Source organism: Bufo gargarizans, chromosome 11 (assembly GCF_014858855.1).
Source record: "Bufo gargarizans isolate SCDJY-AF-19 chromosome 11, ASM1485885v1, whole genome shotgun sequence".
Lineage (NCBI taxonomy): Eukaryota > Metazoa > Chordata > Amphibia > Anura > Bufonidae > Bufo > Bufo gargarizans.
The window spans coordinates 2,272,023-2,296,158 of NC_058090.1; positions in this window are offsets into that span (position 1 = coordinate 2,272,023).

Here is a 24,136-nt window from a genome sequence, read left to right on the forward strand (position 1 = left end):
TGAAAAAAAAAAATTTTGACCGGGTACCTTCGACTGCCTTCACAGTGACAGACCAAACTCTGATACACCAAACTGAATTGATTTTAGGAATCGTGAGATGGAAAAAGCAGCTTGGTCGGTCCTCTTACTCCCAAGTTGGGGCACTGCGCGTGCACGGAGCAATGTGCTGTGACACCCTATATGAGTGGTGTCTTAACTAGTACTATTCCTATCAGTTTAATCCCTGTTACGTCCCCTATCCGGGGACGTGTGTCGAATTGATTAACCATTGTCGAATTAACGAACCATTACGACATCCTGAAATAATTCAGTTCTGAGCTCTGTACTTGCTTTGTATTGGAATTGATGGGGATTTTTTAAATTGTCTGCATTATTTCTAATAAACTATTAAGAGACTTTATTATGATTTTTTTATTTTATGTATTAAAAACCCATAAAACTAAAAAAAAAAAAGAAAATTTATGTTTTTTCTATGAAAATTTTTCCAGCCAATCGCTTTTGGTCTAATCATAATGAAGCAACGGCCTTATCATCTGGGGTGTGGCAACATTGCCAACACACTCATAGAGGTGATGATACGAAAGCCCCTTCACCACGACAAGGTAACGATCACGAAGGGGATGTGCCTTTTTTTTTTTTTTTTTTTTTTTTTGCAGCCACAGTGCAGCACCAGAGGCCAGAAAAATTAGGCATGTACACATGCCTGAAAAATAATGGTATTGTTGCAGCCGCTGTTGTAGCAGCAGCCGGAAAAATTGATGTTTTCCAGGCAGAAAGGTGACTAAAACATTGCGGCTTAAACCCTAGTTGGTGGCGGAGAATTCACAAAAGTCATCCGGTATGCAGACATTAAATACAGCAGCGTGGGGACCATTTTGAGGCCAAGGCATGTCATCAGGCCTTTTGTTAGTCAAATGTATCCCCCACTGTCAGTCCCTTTGGGATCCATGCCTCATTCTTTTTAATGAAGGTGAGGTAATCAACACTTTTTTGACCGAGGCGACTTCACTTGTCAGTGACAATGCCTCCTGCTGCACTGAAGGTCCTTTCTGACAGGACACTTGAAGCGGGGCAGGCTAGAAGTTCTATCGCAAACTGGGATAGCTCAGGCCACAGGTCAAGCCTGCACACCCAGTAGTCAAGGGGTTCATTGCTCCTCAGAGTGTCGATATCTGCAGTTAAGGCGAGGTAGTCTGCTACCTGTCGGTCGAGTCGTTCTCTAAGGCTGGATCCCAAAGGGCTGTGGCGATGTGTAGGACTGAAAAAAGCTCTGCATGTCCTCCATCAACATCACATCTGTAAAGCGTCCTGTCCTTGCCCTCGTGGTCGTGGCAGGAGGAGGATTACTTTCACCTCTTCCCCAGTTAGATTCCCGTTGTGCTGTGACATCCCCCTTATAAGCTCTGTAAAGCATATTTTTTTTAGTTTGGTTTTGAACTGCTGCATCCTTTCCGACTTTCGGTAATTTGGTAACATTGCCGCCACTTTCTGCTTATACCAGGGGTCTAGTAGTGTGGCCACCCAGTACAGGTCGTTCCCCTTCATCCTTTTTATACGAGGGTATAAACGGACATGACAGCATGAAAGACCCCATTTGCACAAGGTTGGATGCCGAGCTACTCATTTCCCGTTCCTCGTCCTCACTGATGTCATTCACGGTCTGTTCTTCCCCCCAGCCACGTACAACACCACGGGTCCCAGATAGGTGACAACAACGAGCACCCTGGGATGCCTGCTGTGGTTGGTCTTCCTCCTCCTCAAAGCCACATTCCTCCTCTGACTCCTCTTCCTCATACTCCTCTTGCAGCGTTGCCGCAGGTCCGGCAAGCGATGATGACAAGGCTGTTTCTGGTGGTGATGGTGACCACAACTCTTCCTCTTCACGCTCATCTACAGCCTGATCCAGCACTCTTCGCAGGGCACGCTCCAGGAAGAAAACAAATGGGATGAGGTCGCTGATGGTGCCTTCGGTGCGACTGACTAGGTTTGTCACCTCCTCAAAAGGAGGCATGAGCCTACAGCAATTGCGCATGAGCGTCCAGTAACGTGGCAAAAAAATTCACACTCGTTGATGGCTTTTTCTTGTTGGAGCAGGTGGTCGAACATTAGGAGTGTTGAATTCCAACGTGTCGGGCTGTCGCAAATCAAGCGCCTCACTGGCATGTTGTTTCGCTCCTGGATATCTGAAAAGTGCGCCATGGCTGTGTAGGAACGCCTGAAATGGCCACACACCTTCCTGGCCTGCTTGAGGACGTCCTGTAAGCCTGGATACTTAGACACAAAGCGTTGTACGATGAGATTCAACACATGTGCCATGCACGGCACATGTGACAACTTGCCAAAATTTAATGCCGCCAACAAATTGCTTGCATTGTCACACACCACTTTGCAGATCTCCAGTTGGTGGGGGGTCAGCCACTGATCCACCTGTGCGTTCAGGGCGGACAGGAGTGCTGGTCCGGTGTGGCTCTCTGCTTTCAGGCAAGTCAACCCCAAGACAGCGTGACACTGTCGTATCCGGGATGTGGAATAGCCCCTGGGGAGCTGGGGGGATAGAGTTGATGTGCAGCCAGACGCCGCAGCAGAAGAGGACTCAGCCGAGGAGGTTATGGAAGAGGATGGAGTAGGAGGAGTAGAGGAGGTGGCATTAGGCCTGCCTGCAAGTCGTGGCGGTGTCACCAACTCTGCTGCAGAGCCACTCATTCCATGCTTGTCAGCCATCAGCAGGTTTACCCAATGCGCAGTGTAGGTGATATACCTGCCCTGACCGTGCTTTGCAGACCAGGTATCAGTGGTCAGATGGACCCTTGCCCCAACACTGTATGCCAGAGATGCCATGACTTCCTTTTCAATAACAGAGAAGAGGTTTGGGATTGCCTTTTTTAAAAAAAAAGTTTGTCCAGGTACCTTCCACTGTGGTGTCCCAATAGCAACACATTTTTTGAAGGCCTCAGACTCCACCAGCTGGTATGGTAAAAGCTGGCGGGCTAAGAGTTCCGTCAAGCCAGCTGTCAGATGCCGGGCAAGGGGGTGACTTTGTGACATTGGCTTCTTACGCTCAAACATGTCCCTGACAGACACATGACTGTGGGCAGATGAGCAGGAACTGCTGAAGGTGAGAGGCGGAGTGGCGGGTGGTTGAAAGGGGGCAAGGAGGACAGCAGTGGTTGACGTTGCTGAAGATGCTGGACCAGGAGGAGGATGGCGGCTTTGAGTTTGTGTGCTGCTTGTACTCATGTGTTTATCCCATAGGCGTTTGTGATGTGCAATCATGTGCCTTCGCAAAGCAGTTGTACCGAGGTGGGTGTTGGACTTCCCACAACTCAGTTTCTTTTGGCACAGGTTGCAAGTGGCATTGCTGTTATCAGAGGCAGACACACAAAAAAAATTACACACTGCTGAGCTTTGCAATGACGGCATTCTGGTGGTGGCAACAGCATGCGTTGATTGGCGTGCTGTCTGGCTGACCCCGCGTGCTGATACATGCTGTCTGACTGTGCCACTAGCTCCTTGCGACGATCTCCTCCTGCTTCCAACTCGTCTCCTCCTTCTCTCTGTCTCCCCTTCTGAACTTTCCCCTCTTCTTCTTCTCTTCGAGCAGGCACCCACGTGGCATCCACGGACACATTGTCATCATCAACCACTTCACTTGTATCTGACACCTCAGCAAAGAAAGCAGCAGCGGGTACAACATCATCATCATCACACTGTACGTCCATGTGTGTAATCCTGCCTGACTGAGACATATCCCTGTTATCTAAATCCTCTGGCAATAATGGTTGCGCATCACTAATTTCATCCAACTGATGTGTAAATAACTTCTCTGACGGATCAAGTGAAGCGGCTGTGGTGGCTGTGGTGGTAGTGGTGGGGGTCGCAGCGGGCGGGAGAGTGGTAACTTGAGAGCAGGTGACCGAAGCTGAGCTGGAGGAGGATGATGCGTCAAGGTTCTTAGCGGAAGCTGTTGAAGATTGGGAGTCCTGTGTAAGCCAGTCAACTATTTTCTCCGAATTTTTCGTGTTCAGGGTACGTGGCCTCTGAACACTGGGCATTATTCCAGGGCCAGTGGAAATCACAGCACCACGGCCACGACGGCCCCTGCGGGGTGGCCTGCCGCTGCCTTTTTTAAATAAGTGGTACTATGTGTGCAAGGTACTGTGCCACCCTATATAAGTGGTGGGCAGTGGGCACAGTACAGTCTGTGTGGGCCTGACACACACTGGCTTGCAACTGCGATTATATTTATTACAGAGAAATAATAAATTGACTTTAGTTTTATCTGCAAGGTATTGTGACACCCTGTAACGGTATGAGTGGTGGCCTGGCCAGTGGACACAGTACAGTCTGTGAGCCTGCAGCCTCTCACTGTCTGGCAACTGCACTTATATCACAGAGAAAAAATAAATTGGCTTTTTTTTATCTGCAAGGTATTGTGAGTGTGACACCCTGTAACGGTATGAGTGGTGGCCGGGCCAGTGGACACAGTACAGTCTGTGAGCCTGCAGCCTCTCACTGTCTGGCAACTGCAATTATATCACAGAGAAAAAATAAATTGGCCTTTTTTTTATCTGCAAGGTATTGTTAGGGTAACACCCTGCAACGGTATGAGTGGTGGCCTGGCCAGTGGACACAGTACAGTCTGTGAGCCTGCAGCCTCTCACTGTCTGGCAACTGCACTTATATCACAGAGAAAAAATAAATTGGCTTTTTTTTATCTGCAAGGTATTGTGAGTGTGACACCCTGTAACGGTATGAGTGGTGGCCGGGCCAGTGGACACAGTACAGTCTGTGAGCCTGCAGCCTCTCACTGTCTGGCAACTGCAATTATATCACAGAGAAAAAATAAATTGGCTTTTTTTTTTATCTGCAGGGTATTGTGAGTGTGACACCCTGTAATGGTATGAGTGGTGGCCTGGCCAGTGGACACGGTACAGTCTGTGAGCCTGCAGCCTCTCACTGTCTGGCAACTGCACCCACAGAGAAAAAAATTAATTGGCTTTTTTTTATCTGCAAGGTATTGTGAGTGTGACACCCTGTAACGGTATGAGTGGTGGCCTGGCCAGTGGACACAGTACAGTCTGTGAGCCTGCAGCCTCTCACTGTCTGGCAACTGCGATTATATCACAGAGAAAAAATAAATTGGCTTTTTTTTTTATCTGCAGGGTATTGTGAGTGTGACACCCTGTAATGGTATGAGTGGTGGCCTGGCCAGTGGACACAGTACAGTCTGTGAGCCTGCAGCCTCTCACTGTCTGGCAACTGCAATTATATCACAGAGAAAAAATATTGGCTTTTTTTTATCTGCAGGGTATTGTGAGTGTGACACCCTGTAACGGTATGAGTGGTGGCCTGGCCAGTGGACACAGTACAGTCTGTGAGCCTGTAGCCTCTCAATGTCTGGCAACTGCGATTATATCACAGAGAATAAATAAATTGGCTTTTTTTTATCTGCAAGGTATTGTGAGTATGACACCCTGTAATGGTATTAGTGGTGGCCTGGCCAGTGGACACAGTACAGTCTGTGAGCCTGCAGCCTCTCACTATCTGGCAACTGCGATTATATAAAAAAAAAAAAAATAGACTTTTTTTTATCTGCAAGGTACTGTCTGTGACACCCTGTATGAATGGTGTGCACACAGTACAGTCTGTGAGCCTGCAGCCTCTCACTGTCTGGCAACTGCGATTATATTAAAAAATATATATATTTGACTTTTTTTTATCTGCAAGGTACTGTCTGTGGCACCCTGTATGAATGGTGTGCACACAGTACAGTCTGTGAGCCTGCAGCCTCTCACACATGGGCAGGCAACTGCAATATATATATATATATATATATATATATACATATATATATATACATACATATATATATATATATATTTACTAGGGCTGCACGATATGGGAATTTTGTGCGATTGCGATTAGGGCCCTAAAAATTGCGATAACGATATGCTATGCGATATTTTAAAGGAATTGTGCTAGAGGTCTATTTGCTTGGATTTTCCCATATGAGCTGCTGACACGGCTGGGTATGATATAGTTATGGGGATCTGTGGATGACGCTGAGTTGTGGGGGATCTGTGGATGACGCTGAGTTGTGGGGGATCTGTGGAGGGTGCTGTTATATGGGGGCTCTGTGGAGGACTCTGTGTTGTGGGGGATCTGTGGAGGGAGCTGTTATATGGGGGATCTGTGGAGGGCGCTGTTATATGGGGGATCTGTGGAGAGCGCTGTTATATGGGGGATCTGTGGAGGGCGCTGTTATATGGGGGATCTGTGGAGGGCGCTGTTATATGGGGGATCTGTGGAGGGCGCTGTTATATGGGGGATCTGTGGAGGACACTTATGGGGGACCTGTGGATGGCACTGTTATAGGGGATGTGTGGAGGACGCTGTTATATGGGGGATCTGTGGAGGGCGCTGTTATATGGGGGATCTGTGGAGGGCGCTGCTATATGGGGGATCTGTGGAGGACACTTATGGGGGACCTGTGGATGGCACTGTTATAGGGGATGTGTGGAGGACGCTGTTATATGGGGGATCTGTGGAAGGGCGCTGTTATATGGGGGATCTGTGGAGGGCGCTGTTATATGGGGGATCTGTGGAGGGCGCTGTTATATGGGGGATCTGTGGAGGGCGCTGTTATATGGGGGATCTGTGGAGGACGCTGTTATGGGGGACCTGTGGAGGACACTTATGGGGGACCTGTGGATGGCGCTATTATAGGGGATGTGTGGAGGACACATAGGGCCATGAGGGGGGCCAGCTTAAGACATATAGCATCTTATGCTGGTCCCCCTCATGTGTCCTAAACTGGGCACATAACTGCCTTTTGCGTGTAAAGTGTTTTACTAGTGTGCGTGTGTGTGTGGGTGAAACAATCTCTCTCCTAACAGGTCCGGCCTCTGTACTCACTATGAATGCACTCCACTGCAGCGAGTGGCAGCGAGGTGGCCGGCCGGCGCGTGACTGACGTCACTTAGTAACGCTCCTGCTTCCTGAAGTGGGAGGAGCGTTACTAAGTGACGTCTGCCGCTCGCTGCAGTGCATTGCATTCATAGTGAGTACAGAGGCCGGACCTGTTAGGAGAGAGATTGTTTCACCCACACACACACTAGTAAAACACTTTACATGCAAAAGGCAGTTATGTGCGTGGGGCCCCTTTATATATATAATCGCGGCATTTTCGGGTCGGCCAAATCGCCATATTGCATTTGGCGATTATCGCGATTCGATTATTTTTTCGATTTATCGTGCAGCCCTAATATATACATATAAAAAAAAAAGCAGACTGATGTACCAGAACACTGCTCTAGCTAACTCTTTCCCTATTAAATCAGCAGCAGCAGCACTGTCCCTCCTCTCACTAAGAATGCAGCTTCCGAATGAATCTAAAATGGATGCTGTCCAGGAGGTGGGAGGGTCTGGGAGGGAGGGTCTGTTGCTGATTGGCTGGAATGTGTCTGCTGACTGTGAGGTACAGGGTCAAAGTTTACTCAATGATGACGAATAGGGGCGGATCGAACATCGCATATGTTCGCCCACCGCGGCGAACGCGAACAAGCTATGTTCGCCGGGAACTATTCGCCGGCGAATAGTTCGGGACATCACTATGTGCCAGTAGCCCCCCTATCATGTGCCAGTAGTCCCCCTTATGTGCCAGTAGTCCCCCTTATGAGCGTGCCAATGAGACAGTAGGGTGGCGGTGTCCCCATGAGCCAGCAGGGTGGAAGCGTGCCTGTGAGGCAGCAGGGTGGAAGCAGTGGGAGACCTGGAGCCAAATGCGGGAGGGGTACACTGTCTGCTACTCGGGAGACTACCTGTGAGGAACACACTGGCAGTGCACAGGTTCATAAAAGCAGCTGCAGGCAGTGGTATGGGGGAAATTTGATACTCTGCAGTGTGGGAATTTTTTACCAAGTCACTGGAGGAAGTTAGCGTGGCAGTATGCATGATGTGTGGGCAGAAGGTGATGAATGGCCAGGGTGCTAATGTTGGCAAGATGGTCCTGCGTCAACACATGGAGCTTCACCATAAAGTGGTGTGGGAAAACTGTGCCACTCATTTAGTCTTACAGCTTGATGCAGCAACCGCTCCATCTCCAACCAGCCCGCACCTCCTCATAAGTGCAGCACGCCAGACCTGCAGGGTATAACGAGTGAGGTCACGGTTATGGGCAATCGAGGGTTACTCACTTTTTAGAGGGGAACCCTGGGCAGGCATGCGACAGTGAAGGAGAGGTAGACACTAGTTCCTCTGGGGCACACTCTGTAAATAGGGACCAGGCCTGATGGTGTGTGAGGTGCCCTGGATGTTGCAGGTATTTTGAGTGCCTGAGGTAAGGTCCCTTTAAGAATCGTGACGCCAGTGCCTGTAACGGTGGCACACCGATTTGTAGGAGGATTAAGAGAGTACACTGATGGCAAACCAAACGTTGCTTTACTTTGGAAAACAGTCCAACTTTGTACAGGCAGTTACCGTAGATGATGATGATGCAGTCCTTTACAGCACAAACGCACAGCAGGTTCACTTTACAATACGGCAGGTTTAAATCTTGCAAGATACTTGGAGGGCAAACGGTTAATGCTTTGCAGTACAATGCTGCTCTATCCCCTCAGCTATACTAGCTGGCTGGATCCCAAGGCCCGAGCCTAATTGCTGGCTTTAATCCTTGGTATACAAAATCCTCCTCCAGTATTGACACTTGCTCTATATATCACAGTACCTCTGCCTCTCAGCTTACTTCTCTGCTGGGTTGGAAGGTGGCTGCAGGTTTCTCCCAGAAGGTCCGCTCCTACTACTGGGGTGTCTCTACTGAGCTAAGCTTAGCCTCAGGAGCTTCAGGATGACTAGGTGGCACTTCTAGTCCCCTGGCATACACTGACTCTCCCCTGTCTAGGCCTACCTATATATACTTAGGGCTCTCTAGCTCCCTCTAACGTCTGGGAGGCTAAACTACACCCTGACAGGCCTGACACCCAGATAAAACAGGGAAATGCACATTAAACATCACATTAATGCAATAAACACATTAACCCTTGTGTAGTGCCCACCTTTACCTAGTGGGACACTACATACCCCCACGCTATGACGTTGCCCGTCCTTGGCGCAACATAAAGGGGTCCGCCCAACTGGAAACTGCAGCCTGAAAGACAAAATGGAGAACAGGCATACACAGCAATCACCACATCAGCAACATAAATATAACAAAACAGTGTCACTGAAAGGTGTGGTGAAAAAAGGCGTCGTTCTCTTCTCTCAGGATAATGTAAGGGAACAGGGGGCGCTGACCTGGTGCAGCGTATCAATAATACCAGGATAGTCCATAATAATATTTCTAAGTGCAAATTGTCCTTAATAAAACAGTAGTAGTCCATAGGAAAATGTAAAACAAATATAAGTCCTTGGAGGCTCAAAGAATAACATGAGTCTTGCAAAGGGTTAAACAGGGGTTTTCCGTGAGGGGCTACCTGGGCCCATAATGTAGTCTCCAAATCTCACAGGTGAGTGCCCCTTAGTGGACCGTGTGGACCTCCTTACTGGCAGAGGCTCTTCCTGCCGGGACTCAGGAAGATCATAGGAGCTCACCACCTCTGCAGCTACTTCAGGAGCTCTCTGGTACAAGGTGTCCTGAGGTTGAGAACTAGCAGGAACTGGAGCTAGTACCATGTGAGAAACCAATAAAGCGGTTCTTTGTCATGGAGTAAGTTCTCAACAGCCTGCATAGGGTCAACAGGTGGAGCTGGCAATTCCGGTTCGGGAGACTCCGGCTCAATGTCCTCTGCTGTCGGTTTTCCTTCTATACAAGGCTTTAAACGATTTATATGTACAACTTGAGAACCTTTACCTTCTCTGGAGATTTGGTAAATATGAGCTTCAGCATTAGGAATGGCAGAAATTACATAGGGAATCCTTTCCCATTTACTGTCCAATTTGCTGGTTCGGTGGTTGTTCTTCTACCTTGTCTCCTAGAGCTATGGGTTCCGCATGGGCAGCCTGGTCATAGTCTCTTTGTTGTCATTCCCGAGCATTCTCCATGCGTTCCTGGACGATCTCTTTGGCATTGAGGAGACGTCTTTGGTGCTCCACTACCCAATCAGTCTTTGGTAGTGGGTTAATGACATCCGGCACTTGCACACCTAGGGAGTGATCTGCAGGCAACCTCCCTTGTCGGCCAAACATCAAATAGAAAGGTGTGTAACCGGTGGAATGGTGTTGTTGTAGGTATACATGAGCTGTGGCAACAGAGTAGGCCAATCTCCCCTTGTCTCAGGGGGTACTGCTCTCAGCATTTCAATGAGAGTTTGATTCATCTTTTCACAGAGTCCGTTACCTTGCGGATGATAGGCAGTGGTCCGGACTTTCTGGCAATTATGCAGCAGGCACATTTCTTGAAACAGCTTTGACTCAAACGCAGACCCTTGATCAGTGAGGATTCTCTCTGGGCAGCCGTAGGGCAGAAGAAAATGCTTCCAGAACGACTCTGCTGTAGTTTTAACTGTCAGGTCTTTCACAGGCACTGCTATGACAAACTTAGTGAAGTGATCAATAATAGTCATGGCATAAGTATACCCTGAGCGACTCGGCTGCAACTTCACATGATCAATAGCAACAAGTTCTAAAGGAGTTTTACTTACGATAGGATGGAGAGGCGCCCTCTGGTCATGGCATTCAGTTCGCCCCACAGCACAGGCAGTGCATTCTCCGCACCATTTCTCAATATCTTCTCTCATCCCAATCCAATATAATCTTCTGTGAATAGTGGCCTCAGTCTTCTGCACGCCGAAGTGTCTGGACTGGTTGTGATACATTTCCAACACCAGACTGGCATCTCGATGTGGTATGAGGATTTGATATATCCTAACACAGGACACTGGATCCAGACTCCTTCTGAGCAACAGGCCTCTTTGAAGGAATAGTTGATGGCGATGTCTCCACAGTCTCGCTAGTTCTGGGTCTGCACTCTTCCTGCGGATTCTCTCAGGGGTTTTCCTACTGGTAAGGAAGTCAAGCAGTTCACCGAGGACTCTACTTTCGGACTGGAGCTTAATCCACCTTTCTTGGTCGCCTCTGGACTCCGGAATATCTGATGAGGGAGGATCAGCAGCAGGGAGGTTTTCAGTGCGGATATTATCCTGCTGGGCAAATTTATTGTAAAACTCTGGCATTTCCACTTCTTCCCAGGCATCTTTTGGTTCATCTGGGGCTTCTGTAGTGGGAAGCCATGACAGGGCATCAGCGTTATCATTGGAGCGGCCTGCCCGGTATTTCACAGTGAAGTCATAGTTGGCAAGGCGGGAGCCCCATCTTTGCTCCAGTGCCCCTAATTTGGCTGTATTCAGATGCGCCAGGGGGTTATTGTCTGTGAAGGCAACAAACGGTGTGGCGGCGAGATAGTCTTTAAACTTTTCGGTCACAGCCCACACTAAGGCAAGAAACTCCAGCTTGAAGGAACTGTAGTTCTGGTCGTTCTTCTCAGCTCCCTTCAGGGATCTGCTGGCGTAGGCAATTACCCTCTCTTTGTTATCTTGCACTTGAGCCAACACGGCCCCCAGGCCTCTTTTACTGGAATCTGTGTAGAGGTGGAACGGCTGCTGATAATCTGGGTAACCCAGAACAGGGGGTTCAGTCAACTTCTTCTTTAGGAGCTGAAAGGCAATTTCCCGTTCTTCGTTCCATTCAACAGGAATAGGAGTTTTTGGGCTCTTCTTTGGATGCTCCCTCAGGAGTTCCTGGATTGGATCCGAAATTTGTGCGAAATGCGGGATGAAATGCCTGTAATACCCTGCAAAACTGAGAAAGCTTCTCACCTCTTTCACGGTGGTAGGAGTAGGCCAATTGCGGACAGCAGAAAGTTTATCAGGATCAGGCTGTACTCTTTCGGCACTGACAACGTGCCCTCGGTATTTTACCGCTGGTTTCAGCAGGTGGCACTTGGATGGCTTGATTTTGAGGCCATATTTAGTAAGAACTTGAAACACTTCAGCCAGGTGTTTTAAAAGGTCCTCATACATCTTGGAGTATATAATGACGTCATCCAGGTATAGTAGTACAGTCTCAAAATTTCTATGGCCTAAACAACGTTCCATCAGCTGCTGGAACGTCCCTGGAGCGTTACACAGTCGAAACGGCATATAATTGAATTCAAACAGGCCCATAGGTGTAGTGAAAGCAGTCTTTTCTCAATCTTCTGGGGCCATGGGTACTTGCCAGTACCCACTGGTTAAGTCCAAGGTAGAGAAATAGGCTGATGACCCCAGGGCAGTCAAGGACTCCTCAATGCGTGGCAATGGATATGCATCTTTGTGGGTGATTTGATAGATTTTTCTGTAATCCACGCAGAACCTTATGCTGCCATCTTTTTTTCGGACAAGAACTAGGGGCGCAGCCCAGGGACTATGACTGTCCCGGGTTATATTAGAGTCTTTCATCTCTTGTATCATCTCTTTCACAGACTGATAGGTAGTAGGTGGTATGGGTCTGTTTCTCTCCTTAATAGGAGGGTGAGAGCCAGTGGGTATGGTGTGTTTGATTACACTGACCTCTCCGTAGTCCGGGGAGTGTTTGCTGAAAGCCTTGTGGTGCTCTTTCACCAGATTCAGAACTCCCTCTATTTGCTCCTTCGGGGTGGATTCGTTACCCACATGAAGTTCTTCCCACCAGGATGTTGTAGGGGTGCTGCTGCTCTGTGTGGTCTGAGACGCCTCCGTGGCAGGCAGATGGATCACATCCTGGAAAGACACCTGGAAAAGCTGAGCAACGGGGCAGTGTTTAAAAAGAGTAACGGGGTGATCACCAAAGTTAATTAAACGGACAGGCACTTTACCTTGAGACACGGTCACCAGACTCTTGGCTGTCCGTATGAAGGGATGATTCTCAATTTGAATAGGTTCCACTAGGGTTGATAGTCCTGGCCCTGGATCCCTAACACAGCACGGCACCACAGGATGATCTGGGAATTTGGAGGCAGAATTACCGGCCGGTTATCCCGGATCCAGACAGTACAAATTTCTCCTTTTTTGTTGGCGAACCTTTGTTGAGCACACAGCACGCTGATAGTCTTTTGAATGACTCTTCTGGAAGCAGACGAGGCTGAAGATATAGTTTGATTCAATGCTTCAAGCACTTCGGACTGGAGTAACAATTTTTAAGCACATTAGTCCCTAGGATCACAGGGTGTCCTCCTTTATTTCCTGCTTGTACCACAATCACGCCTTGTTGTGGTAAGGTGGCTTCTCCCACCTGAAGAGTAGGTTCCCAATACCCATGGACTTTCATTGACTTACCGTTTCTGGCAATGATATCTAGCCAGGACTCTGGTGGTTGGGTGAGGAGACTTGGATCCCAGAACTTGTCAAAGGCAGGTCGATGAATGGTGGTGACCTGTGACCCAGTATTCAGCAGGGCTTCAAAGGGTATCCCGTTGATACATATTTAAATTTTTGGACGGGATCCTACATATTTAGGCATCCAGCTTGGATCCTTTGGACCTACTGTTCTACCTCCCGAGGGGCGGTCCTCTGCCTCAGGGGTTGCCCATTTAGCTGCCAGTACATTGATTCAGTATGTCCATATTTCTTACAATAGTGGCAGACAGGCTGCTTTCTACTTCTAGACCAGTAACTCGGTCGCCCATCAGGTTCTTTTGGATATACATCCCTATATGCAGGTGGGAGTCTTGGAGGAAAAGGGCCTTCATCTTCCAGTAACAATGGTCTCTCCCACTCCTCTATTTTCTTGCATACTTTCGCTAAGCTTAAAGTGAGATGGTTCACTTGCTCCATTAGTGCTGCCACTACATCTGTGACTGGAGCTTGGGTGGCCTGACTGACTCCAGCGGGCCCCACATTAACAGTCTTTGGCTGACAAGCCTGAGGTTCAGGGGAGGCTGCTGGCCCTGCGGCAGGGTTCTGGCCTAGTATACTGATGGCCAATTCTTTAAAGTCCAAAAATGTACAGTGAGGGTGTTGAGCTGACAACATCTACAGCTGGCCCTTTAAATGCTCAGTACTTATACCCGCAATGAACTGCTCTCTAAGAGTCCTGTCTTGGTCCTCAGCCTCTTTGGGATCCACCTGGACCACAGCCCTCAGGGTCTCTTGCAAGGACAGGGCAAAATCGCAGAGCGACTCTCCAGGCTGCTGCTTTCTGCTGAAGAAACGCATTTTGACTTCGGACACCGTTCTGGCCTCAAACGTGGTGCAGAGTTGATCAAAAATCTGCTCCAGGCTACTCTTTTCAGAACGGGGCCATGACATGACTTCCCTGCGGGCGGCCCCTTCTAACTGAGCTAGGAGGATCTCCATTTGTTGTTCAGCAGATATGGGGTAAAGCCGGAACAAGGCCAGTATCTGGTCCCTAACGTCCTTTAATTTATGGGCTTCCCCTGAATATCGTGGGAACCAGGGGGCCCCAAAATAATACGGCATGGTTAGTGGCATCAGGCTTGACGGCGCCGTGGCGGCAGGTGCCCTATGGTCGGTTGTGGGCACTTCAGAAGGCACGACTGGGGTCACTTGCTCTGTTTCTTCAGGTGCGGACATGGTGTCACTAGGTGGGTATGGCCCTTTAAATGTCAGCGGACCGGAGCGACAATGTCATTATTATTTTTTTTCAGGTGAAGTCTTTTGTCGCTAGTAGGGGACCCTCTCCGGTACCCTGGCAAGGGTCGGGAACGTTCCGGTACAGCAATCGGAAGGGGCCAGTAAAAGGTTAAAGTCAGTACTTATTCCCGCGGTGCTCGCTCCAAGTCTCCTGAGATGCGTGGCTACGTTCCCTGGGAGTCCTACGCACAGCGTCAGCAGGTAGGCGTGGCCTCTCGCAGCTCCGGGATTTGGGTAGGCGGTACCTTTTTCCAGACAGGGCGGCGTTTTCCTCCTTGCTGGCTGGGCGGTAACTTCACCTTGTCCTTTTTCGCGCCAAACGGGTTCCACGAGGCGCACTTGTAATCCAGTCAGGTTAAGTGGCCATCTTTGAGCAAAATCTCTGTCTATTCACTGACCGCAAGCGGTGGCTTAAGCAAACGGCAAACAGTCCATGCAATATAATCTTCACACCGCAAATTATTACAGTTCTCTTTGGCCCAGAAATTTTCAATAAAACAATTAGGGCTTGGTCACTTTAAGGCATATAATGGCACACAGTTTTTGTATTCCACAATGGCGCAGGAATGATCATATCCTGTTTGTGACGCCAATTTATGCAGCACGCCAGACCTGCAGGGTATAGCGAGAGTGAGGTCACGGTTATGGGCAATCGGGGGTTACTCACTTTTTAGAGGGGAACCCTGGGCAGGCATGTGACAGTGAAGAAGAGGTAGACACTAGTTCCTCTGGGGGCACACTCTGTAAATAGGGACCAGGCCTGATGGTGTGTGAGGTGCCCTGGATGTTACAGGTATTTTGAGTGCCTGAGGTAAGGTCCCTTTAAAAATCGTGACGCCAGTGCCTGTAACGGTGGCACACTGATTTGTAGGAGGATTAAGAGAGTACACAGATGGCAAACCAAACATTGCTTTACTTTGGAAAACAGTCCAACTTTGTACAGGCAGTTACCGTAGATGATGGTGCAGTCCTTTACAGCACAAACGCACAGCAGGTTCACTTTACAATACGGCAGGTTTAAATCTTGCAAGATACTTGGAGGGCAAACGGTTAATGCTTCGCAGTACTATGCTGCTCTAGCCCCTCAGCTATACTAGCTGGCTGGATCCCAAGGCCCGGATGCCTAATTGCTGGCTTTAATCCTTGGTATACAAAATCCTCCTCCAGTACTGACACTTGCTCTATATATCACAGTACCTCTGCCTCTCAGCTTACTTCTCTGCTGGGTTGGAAGGTGGCTGCAGGTTTCTCCCAGGAGGTCTGCTCCCACTACTGGGGTGTCTCTACTGAGCTAAGCTTAGCCTCAGGAGCTTCAAGCTGACTAGGTGGCACTTCTGGTCCCCTGGCATACACTGACTCTCCCCTGTCTGGGCCTACCTATATATACTTAGGGCTCTCTAGCTCCCTCTAACGTCCGGGAGGCTAAACTACACCCTGACAGGCCTGACACCCAGATAATACAGGGAAATGCACATTAAACATCGCATTAATGCAATAAACACATTAACCCCTGTGTAGTGCCCACCTTTACCTAGTGGGACACTACATAAGCAGTCAGGGTTCGTTAACATCAACAGAAGGAAGCCGTCATTCCTTCCCATCGACTTCAATGTCGTCTATTGCTCCTGATGCCCCTCCTCCTCTTCCTTCCCCTACTCCCTGTCACTTGTTTCGACAGCAGTCGATCATCAAGACGCAAAAAGACAATGTATGCATCCACTCATCCAGTGAGGCAGAAGCGGAACGTGCTCCTGGACAAGTTGCTGGTACTACTGTTCCTCCCTTTCCATGTAGTTGACTGCACATTTCAGAGAACTGATGGGTTGTGCCCAGCCAAGGTGGAGAGTCCCAAGCGGACATTACTTTTCCGAAAAAACCTGTACCAGCCCTGCACATGTAAGGCTACTTTCACACCTGTGCTAGGTGCGGATCCGTCTGGTATATGCACAGACGGAGCCGCACCTATAATGCAAACAATTGTATCCATTCAGAACGGATCCGTTTGCATTATGAAGAGCAAATTCAAAACGGATCCGTCCTGACTTACATTGAAAATCAATGGGGGACGGATCCGTTTTCAATTGCACCATATTGTGTCAGTGAAAACGGATCCGTCCCCATTGACTTACATTGTAAGTCAGGACGGATCCGTTTGGCTCAGCATTTTGGTGTCCGCATCCGGAGCGGAATGGAGCTAAACTGATGCATTCTGAACGGATCCTTATCTATTCAGAATGCATTGGGGCTGAACTGATCCGTTTTGAACAGTTTGTGAGATCCCTGAAATGGATCTCACAAACGGAATTCAAAAAGCCAGTGTGAAAGTAGCCTTAGTTCGGTCTCTCGGTGTCTGGTAGAGTTCACACCAGTGCTTTAGCATGGAGTTGGTCTGGGACAACTCCATACTTCACAGGGTGGTCATTCACAGCGTGAATGTGGTTCCGGCCCAGGCACACCAGCAACTAGGCCAGGTGACTAAAAAATAACGAATCTTGTGTTTTTCATTTTTTCTTCCATTATGGCCATCACCACACAGGTAAAATGGCCAACAATACCATATTGTGTCAGATTATACCACCCCAACAGAGCCAAATACCACAGTTCCTCACAAAATACATCCCCAAAAGTTTCCAGTGGCCGTCTGTGAGGAGGGCTTAGGTGGCCTCTTGGGCATCGGCCCACCGGGAAATTTCCCTGTAAGGTCTATGGCCAATCCACCCCTGCAGAGGATATAGTAAACGTTCAAGACGTTAACAGAGCAAAGAACGCCCCACTTCAGGAGCTAGTTCATTCATATGGTAAGAGGAGATCTGGTGACATGGTAAGATTAATAACCACTTATCACTCATGATGGGAGGAAATGAAAGAATTGCCAAGTATTGGCCCATTTGAAGAGCAGAGCCCATATGGGAGTAATAGATATCACAACATCTATCTTTGACTGCCAGGAAATCGAAAAATTTGAAGAATCGCTTGGTCAGCAGTTTTTATCAACCTGTACATATGTATTCATCTTAGTATTGCCTTCCACTGCGCATGTGAGCAAGGGCTGCCGATCGCCCTACTTGGCTCCCGTATCCATTACTGGGATACGTTTCACCCGTGACTGTGACGTATTTCTGGTGGACGCGAGTGGTGAGTTGGTCTGATTTTGTTATAGTTGTGTGGGTTTCAGGGCTGCTGCCTTGTTTCCAATGGTACTCATTTGTCTATGATTTTTTATATCTCTATATATATATATCAATAAAGTATTTATTATGGAAAACAGAGGCTGAGTAAGAATGATAGGAATAGCTCACTTCTATGTGGTCAAGGAATAGGTGCTCTAGTCCGATTGGCTGTTTCACCCTTACAGAAATACGTTTTTGCAAAATATATTGGAAATACGGACTGGCACTCTAAATGTGTGAATAGATATGGCAATACTAAAGTGCATTAAGTGGTCACGGATATTTAATAACAGTTGATTTAAAAACACATAAAAAAACTGAATAAAAGAACCACAATAAAATGGGCATACAATAGTCTATGACTTGAGTAGGTGAAACACTCAAAAAGCGTACACATAAAGTTCCTTGAGATGATGCATATAAAGTTCCTTGGAATAATGTTTATAGTAGTTCGGATATCTGTATTAGGCCTCATGCACACGGCCGTTGTTTCTTTCCGTGTCCGTTGTTCAGTTTTTCGTGATTTTCAGCGGACCCATTGACTTTCAATGGTTCCGTTGAAAAATCGGCCAAATGCACCGTTTGGCATCCGCGTCCGTGTTCCGTGGTTCCAGTCCGTCCAAAAAATATGACCTGTCCTATTTTTTACGCGGACAACGGTAAAAATCTCGGATGCACAACCGTTTTTCATCCGCGTCCGCGTCCGTTTTATTAATCTTTTTCATGGCAAAACTGTCTGCCAGATTTGAGCCCAATAAAAAAATAATAATAATAATTTCAATACAGGAAGGAAGCTTCAGGTCATAGGTTATCACATTGCAGTTTACTACAGCCTTGTGGTGCATGTGGTTTGGTGTAGTGAGCTGTGGCTTTTATTTCCATAATTTTTCACAATGCCAAAGTGGAACGTGGAAAAACTGATCACGTTGGTGCAGGAGAGGCCTGAACTGTGGGACAGCAGGCTGAACGTGTATCAGGACAGGGTGCGAAAGGACATCTCCTGGGAGAAAGTGGCCAGGTCCATGAGGCGCGTGGAATGGCAAAAAGCTGATGCCAGAGGTCGGGCAGATTTAGGTAAGTGCCAGCAATGTCATTGCACTGTCCTGGTCCCTGTCTTGTCACTATTGAACGTGCTACAATTACATGATGTGCCAAAAACTGCATACGAGCATGGAACACGGAGGTGAGCGTTCCGCGGTATCCCAGCCTGGCATCCTCTTTTGTTGCTATGATGCGGTGTGCTTTTTGTCGACCCTGAAGTACAGTCAGACCCTGGTATAGTTCAGACGAGTGTATTACGGTACTGCAGTGGCGGCACTAGGTGCACGGCGTCCTAGCAACCAATAATGACATGAACTCCTGTTCTCACCAGGATGCTAGGCAGTGATACTGCGGAATGCTTAGCTCCATGTTCCTAATAAACTGTTTGTTTTTTACATTCACCTCCCTTATATTATATATGCCTATATATGGATTTGACTTTTTAATTTATTTGATAAAATACACCGTACTCCTACTATGGGGTGTATTTGAAATGCCTGACCCTAGCTATGATACTGTAAACTGTAGTAATGGATACTATGCATGTGCACCTGCTAGTTGGTGGCACTTGTTCTAGTTTTTAATTGCGTATGCAATAGTTGACACTTAACGCATATTGTGCATTATTTTACATACCAATGCCTAGCACGATTATTCCGTGGCTTCCTGAACGTTTTAAATTAGTATGTCCAAAATGGCAGTACTGTAGCATGTGGTCCATTTTTTTTCATTATGGCCAAATTATCCTCCGTTTGTGCCTAATTTATGGATTTTTTTTATATTGAATTTTCCCAAAGGTCACTTTTATAAACAAGTCAAAATTCTCAAACTTTTTTTTTTATGTCACAATAGTGAAACAGACCAAAACCCGGTGGAACAGCTGCCGGAATCAGTTCCGCCGGGAACTTAATGAGCGTGGCCGAAGTGGCGAGGGTGGTGCCCGAAAAAGGCCATATATTTATACGGCACAGTTGGAGTTTCTGAAGCCGGTGATGGATTTGAGGCCGTAAGTAAATTTATAATATGTTAATTATCTATTGATCACCACTTACCTCGGTGTATGTGCTTTTTTTCGATCCATATTCAAAATGGATAAAAAAAAAACCACACTCTTTCAGCAGTATGACGAGACAACACAAGCACATCGCACATGCCCTGCCCTCTGCCGTCTCTCTTCATCCTGTGTGCCACTTGATGTGAAATATATAGTCTTTTAGATATCTGATGGGATAGAGTGCTATCAGTGCTTGAAATTAGAAGGGAGATGACACATGTGCCTTGCTTGTTTTTCCCTTTCGCCCATGACAGCACCCTTGAGAGACCGCCTCCATCCAGGACAGGAAACAGGAACTTTCGTGGAGAGCTCATAAGGAGGAGCATGGCCCCGAGACCACCAGTTCCTGTTTCCTGTCCTAGACAGAAGACGGTTCATGGAGAAGAGGAGAGAAAGCTAGGCTGCAGGGCCCCGGAGGAATTTTTCTAAGTGGGGTTACCTGTTCCGGCATAAGTCTCCTCTAGGAGCCGCCGGCCAGAGTCTGGTGTCTGCTGCTGGGGTCTGGCTTACGCTGCGCTGGCGATACTCTGCAGTCCCGGGCTCACCGAGAGGTGCGTTCGGCACGCCGGTCCTTCCTGACAGTGCTCAGGCGGGCCGGGGCCTTCTTCTCACCTCGCGCAGGGGGAACCAAAATCTCGCGATCCCAGCGAGATCCGGGTCTCGGTGGAGACTTCCGGTTTTTGGAACGCACGTAGCGTGCGTTCCGGAAGTAGGAAGTGCCTTCTCCTACTTAGGCCGCAGAGGGTTTCCAGCAGGACCCGACCGAGGAGATTGGACCCACAGGCACATGGTCAGCAGCAGCCCAGCCAGCCAGCCTTACAGGAAGCCAGATTTCCTTTGGATCCGGGGAGTCACTCTATCCCACAGCAGTATGGAGGAGGAGAGTGCCCAACGCGCCGATCAACAGGAGGGTCATGAGATCAGACCGGTACTCCTGGTGGGGTAAGGGGGATCATTCTCCACCATTTATTTCATTTTTAGTTAGGCTAAATCTCCTTTCCCTCTTTTTTCTTCCTGCATTTAGACTACAAAAGAGGGCCCTAGAAAGGCAATTTCAAAGACCAGAGGGAAGGAGTGTGCCGTCTGTAAAAAGAAACTGGCCCCCTCTTGGTTGAAAAAGCTATGTCAAAGTTGTATTGAGAAACTAGTGGAGGAGGAGTCCCCATCCCTTCTACAGAGTATTAGGGAGATGGTGAAGACGGAGGTCTCGGATTCCCTGAAAGATTTCAAAAAGGGCTTTCCCTCTGTAGCCTCTACCTCCCTGGGAATCAGATCAAGCACGGCTAATAGATCTGACTCAGATCCCTTAGAGGATAGTGATACAGGAGAAATCCTAGATAGCCCAGACTCGTCCCAGGATGAAGAATCCACGGGCAGGCCACTTTTTTCCCCCGATGATACGGAAGCTTTACTAAAAGCAGTTTGTGCGACTATGAAAGTAGACGAACCCAAAGACCCAAGATCCGTTCAGGATATCATGTTTGGTGATCTCGGGCAGAAAAAATCTAGAGTATTTCCCGTTAACGAGAATATAAAGTTTTTAATACAGAAGGAATGGAAAAGACCCGATAAAAAAATTTTTGTGCCAAAAAATGTAAAAAGGAAATATCCCTTTGACGAGGCAGACTCAGTAAACTGGGACAGACCTCCTAAATTGGATGCACCTGTTGCAAAAATTTCAAAAAAATCGGCCCTTCCGTTTGAGGACTTGGGTTCTCTTAAAGACCCTATGGATAAGCGAGCAGAGGTTTACCTAAAAAAAGTTTGGGAGACCTCAGCTCAAGCGTTCAAACCAAATATTGCCGCCACATCCACTGCTAGGTCTCTGAAATTATGGCTAGAAGAATTAGAATCTCACATTCAGAACAAAACCCCGAGAGATCAATTGTTAGCCGTTTTCCCCACTCTACTTAAAGCAGTAGACTTTATTTCTGACGCATCAGCAGATGCTTTAAAATTAAACGCTAGGTCAGCTGCTCTTTCAAATTCAGCCAGACGAGCTATTTGGCTAAAAGGTTGGTCGGGAGACACGGGATCTAAAAATAAGCTTTGTGCAATTCCTTGTCAGGGCGATTATCTTTTTGGATCCGTCTTAGACGACCTTTTGGATAAAGCCTCGGACAATAAAAAAGGATTCCCTGTCTCCAGACCCCCGAAAAAACAACGTTTTTTTCGCAAAAACAAAAATGATTTTTTTAGGGGGCAGAGGAAAGACTTCAGAGCTGACAACAAGAATAGGAAAAGCAAGGGGTTCCTCTTCAGTTCCCAATCCTCCTCAACCTCTAAACCATCACAGCAATGACGGTTTCTCTCCCGTGGGGGGCAGACTTTCTCTCTTCCTCTATGCCTGGGAAAACATCTCCTCAAGTCCCTGGATTTTAGGCGTTATAAAGGAAGGGTTTTGTCTAGAGTTTGTCTCCCACCCACCGGACAGATTCAAAATCACGAATTTTCTAGGAAACCCGGGGAAAAATCTAGCCTTACAACAAGAGATTGCATCCCTACTTCGGAAAAATGTTCTAATTCCGGTGCCGGAGGCAGAGAAGGGCGAGGGTTTTTACTCCTCCCTTTTTCTGGTCCCCAAACCGGATGGAACATTCAGAACTATTATAAATCTAAAGGATTTAAATCAATTCCTCTCTTACAAAAAATTCAGAATGGAGTCGATCCAATCAGTTGTAAAACATCTATTCAGGGGCTGCTTCATGGCTACGATAGACGCAAGAAATGCGTACTACCACATTCCCATTCGGCTAGACTGTCAAAAATTCCTCAGAGTCGCGGTTTCTCTAGGAGGTCACATCCAGCACCTACAATACACAGCCCTTCCCTTTGGGATTTCCCAAGCTCCCAGACTTTTCACGAAAGTCATGGCAGAAGTCATGGCTCATGTAAGGGAAAAATACATTTTACTAATTCCTTACCTAGACGATCTCCTGGTGGTAGCAGAGTCAAAATCCATTCTAGAAGCACACCTCAAAAAAGTAGTGCAGATCCTAGAAGACCTCGGCTGGCAAATAAACGGAGAAAAATCCCATTTAATACCTTCCCAAGTTTGTGTCTTTTTAGGGATGATACTGGACTCAAAGAAACTACTCTGCATTCTACCCCAGGACAAGATTCAGAGATTAATACAACAGGTTCAGTCCCTGATATCGACAGAGAACCCTACTATCAGACAAGCAATGGCGGTCTTGGGCAGAATGACCTCCACTATACCAGCGGTCAGTTGGAGCCATCTTCACTCCAGACCCCTACAGTGGCAAATTCTGAAGGAGTGGCAGGGTTCCCTCCGCCCATTAGATACACCTTTCACACTCACCCCCCAAGTGATCCAGTCCCTTCACTGGTGGCTGAATCCCGTAAACCTGTCCCAGGGGCTCCCTTGGATCCAACAAGATTTTGTTACCCTTACCACCGACGCAAGTCCTTCCGGTTGGGGGGCCTGTTGCCAAGGGTACTTAAGACAAGGTGTTTGGGAAAGAGAGCAGAGTCTAGACTCCCAAAACATGAGGGAACTGAGGGCGGTCTTTTTCGCCTTAAAAGAGTTTCTTCCTTTACTAAAGGGAAGATCTATAAAAGGTTTTTTCAGACAACGCCACAGTTGTCTCCTATCTGAACAAACAAGGAGGAACCAGATCAGAAAATCTTATGCAGTTAACAACGGATATCTTTTCCCTTATAATTCCTTCTGTTCCGTCCCTTATGGCAATACATCTAAAAGGTACAGAAAACAAGGTGGCACATTTCTTAAGTCGAAATACACTAGACCAGGGGGAATGGTGTCTGAACCAAATGGTGTTCGATCAAATAATTCGACTTTGGGGTCGTCCTCATCTGGACTTATTTGTCACCAGAGAAAACAGAAAGTGTCATCTTTTCTTTTCCCTCAGCGCGAGAGATTCACCAACAGGGATAGATGCCTTCTCCCTTCCCTGGCTGAACCAGCTCCTCTACGCCTTTCCTCCATTAAGACTTCTTCCAAGATTCTTACAGAAGCTGAGACAAGAAAGAACAACAGTGATCTTAATTGCTCCTTTCTGGCCCAGAAGAACCTGGTTCACCTGGTTGAGGAAGCTATCCTTGACGGACCCTTGGATTCTCCCGGAGAGGCAAGATCTTCTATCCCAAGGACCAGTCAATCATCCGAGTGTGAAGCAGTTACACCTAACAGCATGGCTCTTGAGGGGGAAATCCTAGAAAGTAGAGGACTCTCCAAGAACGTAGTTTCCACTTTACTATCCTGCAGAAAGGATGTCACCTCCTCT